Source organism: Myotis daubentonii, chromosome 2 (genome assembly GCF_963259705.1).
Source record: "Myotis daubentonii chromosome 2, mMyoDau2.1, whole genome shotgun sequence".
Lineage (NCBI taxonomy): Eukaryota > Metazoa > Chordata > Mammalia > Chiroptera > Vespertilionidae > Myotis > Myotis daubentonii.
In genome coordinates this window covers 172,994,229-173,003,172 of record NC_081841.1, presented here as the reverse complement: position 1 = coordinate 173,003,172, position 8,944 = coordinate 172,994,229, and the positions used below count along the sequence as shown (strand labels likewise).

The 8,944-nt window shown below is 34.5% G+C and overlaps 1 pseudogene; it reads left to right on the top strand.

Annotated features, from left to right (window-relative positions):
- The first annotated feature begins 7,822 nt into the window (after positions 1-7,822).
- LOC132226763 (proteasome subunit alpha type-2-like) lies at positions 7,823-8,572 on the top strand (annotated as a pseudogene).
- The last annotated feature ends 372 nt before the right edge of the window (positions 8,573-8,944 follow it).

Sequence of the window (8,944 nt, the reverse complement as noted above, 5' to 3'; positions counted from 1 at the left end):
TTTTATTTTCAGAAAACAAGATTGTACACCATTCTAGCCAGGTTTTCCAAGATAATCCTCTTGTCGCTTATTAAGGAAATAGTATATACCAATAAGCTTTGTGTATTTTTTTTCAAAATATGGAAAGAAAAAAGAGTAAAAAAATGCCATGTGCAATTATTGAAAATATTAATACAAACTATGTCTTTACTTAGTGATTTTTTTTAATTTAGTAGGTTACTATTATTTCTGAAGCATCATTTTATGATGCATTTTATCTACCTGTATTATAATTCCTTATATTAATGATAAAGTGGAAATCAGCCTGTATAGTTACTATACATTTGAAAAGGTTATTGAAAAATTTATTTTTCAAAGCCTACGATTTTCAGAAGAAAAAAAGGGAGTTAGTATTACCATGACTCACAAATAACTAAACTAATAACAATAATGATTATGACAAAAATAACAAGTGAGCGAAAAATATGCATGATCTCACACAGCAATTTTGTTGTCAGTGTGAATGAAAGTCAAATACTTTCTAAATCCATCTGCAGAAAACTAAAAATGGTAAGTTGAAAGAAGATCACACTATTTCAATCCCTTCACTTTAAATGAGGTACCATTGTGGGATGCCAGCTCTGAATAAAAAAGACATTGTAAATTGTCTTTATGTTTCCAAAATGTGGCTTAAATAAAACTAACTTTACTACATCTATAATGATTTTGCTATATTTTGAGATTTGATATATAAGCATTATGAAAAAGATATCAGGAAAAAAACATGCAATTATATTTTTAAGGTAGTGGTAGAAAATTTTCTAAGATTTTTTTCTAATCCTATAATCTATACTAATAAAAGGGTAATATGCTAATTAGACTGGGTCAACCGGACATCTTCCAGTCATCCTGCCTTCCTTCCAGACAAAGCCACAGTGGCGGGGGCTGAGGCAGAGGCAGTTAGGGGTGATCAGGCCAGCAGGGGAGGGCAGTTAGGGCCAATCAGGCAGGCAGGCAGAGGGGTTAAGGGTGATCATGCAGGCAGGCAGGCAGGTGAGCGGTTAGGAGCCATGGTCCCGGATTGTGAGAAGGATGTCTGACTGCCAGTTTAGGCCCAAAACTGGCAGTTGGACATCCCCCAAGGGGTCCCAGATTGGAGGGGGTGCAGGCTGGGCTGAGGGACCCCCCCTCCCATGCACAAATTTTGTGCACCAGGCATCTAGTAAAGCAATGAATGAGAAGGAAAAAAATCTTTTAGTGCCTACCATGTCTTCTATTTTTTAGTATTCTCTCAACCCATTAAAAATATTAATTTTCGTATATCATTGGAGTGATCTTTACCCTCAATATAGTATCTATAACTTACATGAATTTTTACAATTACTGAGTATTCATGTATGAATATGCAATGCATATAATTACTTTGCAGATTTTCAACATTTTACATTATAGTGTATTAGTTATCTAATGCTAATACCAAATTATCCCAAAATTTAACAGCTTAAAGCACAAAGGAATCCACAATCCAGAATCCAGGAGTAGCTTTGCTGTATGGTTCCAACTCAAGATACATCACAAATTTCAATCCAGTGGTTGATTAAGGCTACAGTCATTTAAAATTATTTTACTTGATTTTCACAGAGAGAAGGGAGGGAGTGAGAAGAGGAGATGTGAAAGCAAAACAGTGATCAGAGAATGAAACATCTATCAGCTACCCCTGCACGCCTCCGACCAAAAATCAAGCCTGCAACCCCAAGCATGTGCCCTGACCAGGAATCAAACCGGCAACCCTTTAGCACAGATTGATGCCCAACCAATTGAGCAATACTGGCCAGGGCTAAGGGTAAAGTTATCTTAAAGCTTTGCTTTCAAGCTCACTTAACTGGTTATTGGCGACTTTCTGCACTCTTCTTTACCTTTCTTACCAGACTATTCACACAGAATAATAATCATAGTATAATGCAGAATAATAGTGTTTGATATAAAGCAATTGATAGAAATCCTAGAAAAGGACAATGAGGTTTATGGCCAAAGACTTCATGCGATATAAACATTAGTACTAATTATAATAACAAATGTATCATGGTATATCATATTGCCTTTGAAAGCAATTATTATTAGCATGTATGTTATAAATGGAAATGAAAGGCAAGATAAACATGTTAGACAAGATAATGCAAAATATCTAAAAATTATTTTTGTTATTGAGTTATATTCATACTTTGGAAAGAAAGTATTGATGCCATGACTGAAAAAAAAATGAGAGTCATGGATCATGAAATGTATGAAAACAAAGGATAAATCAGAACATGTCAATCAGTCCAAGTTTCCATTTAATTCAATACTGAAGAGAAGCTATTTAATCATGAAGTTATCTGACAAGAACATTCATGGAGAAATAATCACTGGGAACAAGAGACCTAAGTATTGTTTTTTCCTTCCACCTTAACTCCATTTATCTGCTTTTCCTGAATTAAAGTACTATTGAGCTAAGGGCAGCTGAGTACATGTGAAAACTTGAGGCTCTGTGGGAGTCAGGGTCAGAAGTGCCATGGAGCTTCATCCACTGTAGAATTTCCAATGAAAACATTTAAAAATGCTGGGCACTAAATTCAGCCTGCCCAGCAGTGAAATAATTGAGGAAAAGATCAAATTCAGCTTCATATGACTGTGTCAGTTTTCTATTGATCCAAGTCCAAAAAGAGCTGCAGAAAGATATAAATACAGCACTAGTAACACAATTAGAGTTATTCTCTATGTAAACAATAGAAGTTACTGAGTGGAATATGGACTAGATGAAGGTAAGGTAGTAAGTAAATAAATAATTAAATAAATATACACCTTAAAAATAATTATCTACTCTAACTAAAAATCTATTTCTAAATGTTGAAATAACTTACCAAGTCCATTTTAGATTGAGATTAAATGAACCATAAAGAAATATCTCATATGCTAACATCATAAAGTTTCTTAGAAAGGAAAAAAAATGAACAGGCAATAGATTATTAGAAGCTCAGAGATAGTAACATGAAATGGAGATAGTTTCTAAATGCAATTTCTATTCATTCAATCCTTTGTTCAACTACTCAGAAGTATCTATTGAACATGTATTATTTGTCAAGCACTCTAGACACTGGCGGTACAGCAATAAAATATAAGGACAACAAAATGCCCTGTTTTATGGAGCTTACATTCTACTTTGAGGACCAAATAACAAACCCCAAAATGTATGTGTATTACAGAGAAAATATGATTTATTAAGAAAAATATAGCAGAGAAGGATAGAAAAGGCTAAAGAGTGTTATTTTCAATAATGGGGCAGGGCACTGTCTATAGTCATGATGTTTCCACTAATAACTTCCCATTGACCCAAAAAGCCAAAAAAGTAATGTTGCCATAGGGATGGTCCATTATCATCATCAGAGTTACTCTCAAAAAGCGTGGCCTAGGCACCAGTTATATTGATATTATTTCAAAGCCTGTTAGAAATGTAGCTCAAGCGGTGTCCAGACCTACTGAGTCAGAATCTACATTCTAAAGAGATCTCCAGATTATTTGTAAGCACACATAGAATTTACAAAATGCTTTCCTAACAAATTTAGCCACATATTCAGACAAAAATTCTTTTAAATACATCCCATTTTATTCTTATCCTATTTTATTCTTTCAACTTCCATCTTTATTCTCCTCTCAATTTATACCTTCTGTCTGTTCATGTGAAATAGCTAAGGAAGTGTGTGGGATGTTGGGAATCGCTGGCTGTTGTCACCTAATGCTCTAGAGCCCACACCTCTATATCCCCAAAATATCTGAATTCCTAAAACATACTTCTGTACATTGATTCAAAATTCAATTATTTGGAGCATTTCTTTTCAAGAGCCTTTCTTTTTCATTTATTTATTTTTAATTGAATTTATTGGGGGTGACATTGGTTAGTAACATTATATGGGCTTCATGTATATAATTCTACAATATGTCATCTGTATATTATATTGTGCATTTACAAGCCTCTTCTATCATCATGTATTCCCCCCTTTACCCTCTTCATATCTAAGCTAGTATTAAGGTTATAGCTAAATGATTTGGGACTTCCCAAATTGAAGAACTACCCAATATGCAAACATAGAATTAACTGAGCCTGACCAATGCACAAACATAATACAGATTTGTGCAAGTAGGTATGCATGCTGAAGATTCTCTAATCAACTGAACCACACTGACCAGGGCCAGTGTGGTTCAGTTGGCTAGAGAATCATTTCATGCACAAAAAGGTGACTGGTTCAATTTCCGGTCAGGACACATGCCTAGGTTCTGGGTTTGATCCTTGGTGGGGGTGCGTACAGGAGGCAGTGGAATGATGTTTCTGTCATACATTAATATTTCTCTCTCTCACTCTCACTCTCTCCCTCCTCTTCTCTCTAAAAAATCAGTAAAACATATCTTTGGGTGAGGATTGAAAAAAACAAAAAAGTCTTGATTTGTGATTCCATCATCATAATGTGTTAAATTATTTAATTGCCTATAAATATTATGCTATTAATGATTATATATAAATCTTAATTTGTTGAACAACTTAAATTATTCATAATTCAACTATACACTTGAGGAATTTTAGACACGTTGGACAATCAAGACAATTAAATTGTCAAGGAGAGTTAACTTTCCTGTATGAATCACAAGCTTTCCTTTATAAAAATGCTTAGAATAATGGCATGGTTTTCAAGAAAGCTCTTATGTTTCCCATATAATTTATATCTAAAAGAATTTTGACTTAGTGCCTAGAAATCAATTTAGCACACAATTTCAGTTTTAAATGAAGCACTAAAGTTCTCCCATAGCTTTTCTTCTTAAGAAAGAAAAAAAGCCTGAGAGGGATAGGTTATAGCCAAGTTTATTTTATTATATTTTATTTGGTGAGAAGTACTTTCCAAGACATTGAACTTTGAAAAGCTAATTTACAGTGATCTTTATGTGATGAGGGAAATGCTCTCGTTATTGTGCACTTAATATGTAGAACCAAGAGAAGAAGATCATGCTCAATTACTTATTATTGAAATGAAGGCTTTCATCCCAGTAAACCAAAGTTCATAAAGCCAGAATAAAATGTAATATTAAAATAATATTGACACATGCTTCTTGTTTAAACAATTTTTATTAGGCTATTTTTAATTTATTCTAAATTTTAAACAGACCATAATTTTCCTTCATATCCAAAGTATGTACATTTCATCTTACAAAAACATTATCACTTAAGGGCATAGCTTTGATTTGCTTCACTGGATATAGGAGACACTTATTTTGCATTGGTGAATAGCAATACAAATATTTTTCTGACTTATTTCTAGGTATCATTTGTGTATTTTTTTCGACATGAAAGTATATACATTACAATAGCATTGACCCTGGTAATTGACATATTACATATATTATCTGATTAATTAGAAAATATTTTATTCCCATTTTACTGGTGAGTATATCGTGATTCGAAAGATTAGCTAATAGCCCAGATTCACAGGCCTGGCAACAATTAAAACCAAGTTCTGGCTTTAAAGTTCATATTCAAGCATGTCAATCTTGTGGCCCGTCGACTGCATGTGACCCACACAGAATATTTTTGCAGCCCAGCCAATATAACAGTATGTAAGAAGCATTTTAATAAAAATGTTGTGCCATAACTGGTTTTGCTCAATGGATAGAGCATCCACCTGCGGACTCAAGGGTCCCAGGTTCGATTCCGGTCAAGGGCATGTACCTTGGTTGCGGGCACATACCCAATAGGGGGTGTGCAGGAGGCAGCTGATCAATGCTTCTCTCGCATCGATGTTTCTAACTCTCTATCCCTCTCCCTTCCTCTCTGTAAAAAAAAAACACCCATAAAATATATTTTTTTAAAAATGTGTAACTTAACTTTTACAATATCCTGTTATACATGATTATTAATAACTAACTACAATGTTCACTAATGACTGATTACTATCATCGTGTTGCATTCTTTTCCCTTACTCGCCTTACACGCAGGCGTACCATTTCTCTCCACTAATACTAACAGCGAATATTTTAGCAGCCAATTGCCACGTCATTAGTCTTGGACTGACTTGTTTGGTGTGCGCAACAGGAAATATTTCTCTTTCGGGGAACAAGAAAAATAGTTTTATTTGCGTTACACTTATTAATTTGTACAGTTATTCAGTGTCTGGTAAGTTAATGTTCAAGATAAATATTAATTTTTATTAAAATCTTCTATTATTTTATGTTAACTAGTACTCCTTTATTTCAGCCCTGTGTCTTCAGCATACCTCTATCGAAATAAACCTACGTTTCTATGAAAATTAAACTTTTGTTTTTTTGCAGCCCACATACACTTAAACCTTGCTGATTTGGCCCGTGTTAGCCTTTGAGTTTGACATGCTTGTTCACATTCATGATACAGCAGGAGGCTACCTCACTGCCTGTATAGGAATTTCACATGCACTATCTCATTTCATCTTCCCAATAATATCTTTGAGCTGTGCCTTTCAGTATGTCTATAGAAAATAACACTGTATATAAAGGAATTTATTCTTTTTCTAAGCTCATTTAAGGGAGATAGCTGATATATCTGATGATAACAAAGAAATGATACTAACCTGATCCACTTAAAAATAATACTATAACACATGCCACTACTATATAGACCACTTTTTCCCTAGTATTTATTTGGATGATCTGCTGTGCTAAGTATTTTACATTTTAATTGTTTTTGTATTATTATTCCATTTCAGATATGAGCAAACTGTGATACTAGAACTAGATGGTAATTTTTTTTCCAAAATCACACAAGTACAGGATCTAGAACTTGATTGTAAGTTAGTCTGGTTCCATAAAACAATATAGCAATTGGACTGTCAGTATGTGTCTAATGACCAATGACTGTTTTATTGTAAGCAAGGAAATTATCAGATTTTCAGAATACAGAAGTCAATTTAATTACAGTGCAAATAATGAGTTTTAGGGAAAGAAAATTCAGTTAGACAGTTGTTTTGGTAATCTACTTAAGACGATGCTTAGAGTTCTGGTTTGGGCAATAGAGAGGATAGCATTCTTTGTCATGAATTATAAAACTCAGTAGGAAAAAAATTTGTGGGAAGATGATGGGATCAGCTTGGAGCAATCAGACTATGATGTGCGTGTTAGATAAGTATGAAGAATATCTATGTAGAGATGGCTGAGTAGATCTGGAATTTTCCATCTGGCCTAAACAAACTTGGAAATGATCATTTAAAAGGTGGTTACTAAGACTTAGGGGTAAATGTATGCAGGAGAAGTATTTCAATTTACTTTATGCAAAAAAGCTATGTGACTTGCAGGCCATGAGAAAGAACTGTGGTTTTAATCACTAACAGTGACATAAAACATAATTTTCAATCTACTTAAAAATAATGATAGCCTTAATAAATAAAATAATAAAGGTCACCAATAGTTATTTTTTATATCAAGTAGTTTAGTTCAATTTATCTAACACATACTTATTAAACAGCTTTCCCAACTTGCGTTGCTATCATTAAGTGGTGGTATTACAAGGGAAATATCACTCATATTTCAGTAGCCAAGAAGAACTGCATTCAAAACAAAATGCTTTATTGTACATAAGGGATTTATAGTATCAGATTGGCAGAATACAAATATCAATTTAATTGCAATAAAAATAATGGGTTTTAGGGGGATATACCTGAGGAAGAAAATCTCTTTAGGTTATTTTGAGTGGTTTTAAAATAACTGATATGTTTGGATTTACATTTTATATAGGCGCTCTGCAATAAGGTAAGTGCAGTCAAGTATGGCAAGTCTGGATAGGGAAACAAGAATGAAGAGATAAAGGCGCCTGCAGTGTGCAGGTGTGTGAACGTGCTTTGGCTCTCTGGTAAAAATGTCAGAGCGAGTTTACGGCTCTTCTTTGACTATATTCAGCCTGTCTGGTAAATTTGTCCAGATTGTGTATGCTTCGGCTGCGTAGCTGGAGGAGCCCCTTCAGTGCGAATTACAGCTGTAAATGAGGTGGTGTCAGCAACTGAGAAGGAACAGAAATCCATTTTGTATGATGAGTGATGTGCACATAAACATATAGGCTTGGTGTATAGCGGCATGGACCCAGACTACAGAGTGCTTGTGCACAGAGCTGGAAAGCTAGCTCAGCAATATTATCTTGTTTACCGAGGACCCATTCCCACAGCTCAGTGGATATGGAGTAGCTTCTGTGAAGCAAGAATGTACCCAGTCAGGTGGTGTTTGTCCATCTGGGCTTTCTTTACTAACTTGTGGTTGGAATGAGGAGCCACTATTTTTTTTTTTTTTTCAGTCAGATCCATCTGGAGCTTACTTTGCCTGGGAAACCACGGCAATAGGACGGAACTATGTGAATGGGAAAACGTTCCTTGAGAAGAGCTAAAACGAAGATCTAGACTTGAAGATGCTATTAATACAGTCATATAAACCCTAAAGGAAAGCTCTGAAGTACGAATGACAGACTATAACAGAAGTTGGAATCCGCAAAGAAGCTGGATTTAGGAGGCTTACTCCGACTGAAGTTAAGGATTACTTGACTGCCATAGTATAATAAAGGCAATGACTGAAAAATCCGGAATTTCAGTTAATCTCTATCCTTAAACATATTTACAGTATGTTTTGTTTGCAAAATGTTGCATATTTATTTCTACATGATTTAATGGACCAATGTTTATAAAATGTCATAAATAGTAAACTGTTAAATACTCCCCCAAAAATTAAGAGATAAAATAATACCATGTGCCCTAGCCTGTTTGGCTCAGTGGATAGAGCATTGGCCTGCGGACTGAAGGGATGTGCAGGAAGCAGCTGATCAATGTTTCTCTCTCATCGATGTTTCTAACTATCTCTCTCCCTTCCTCTCTGAAAAAATCAATAAAATATATTTTAAAAATAAAATAATAAAATAATATGGAATGTCAAC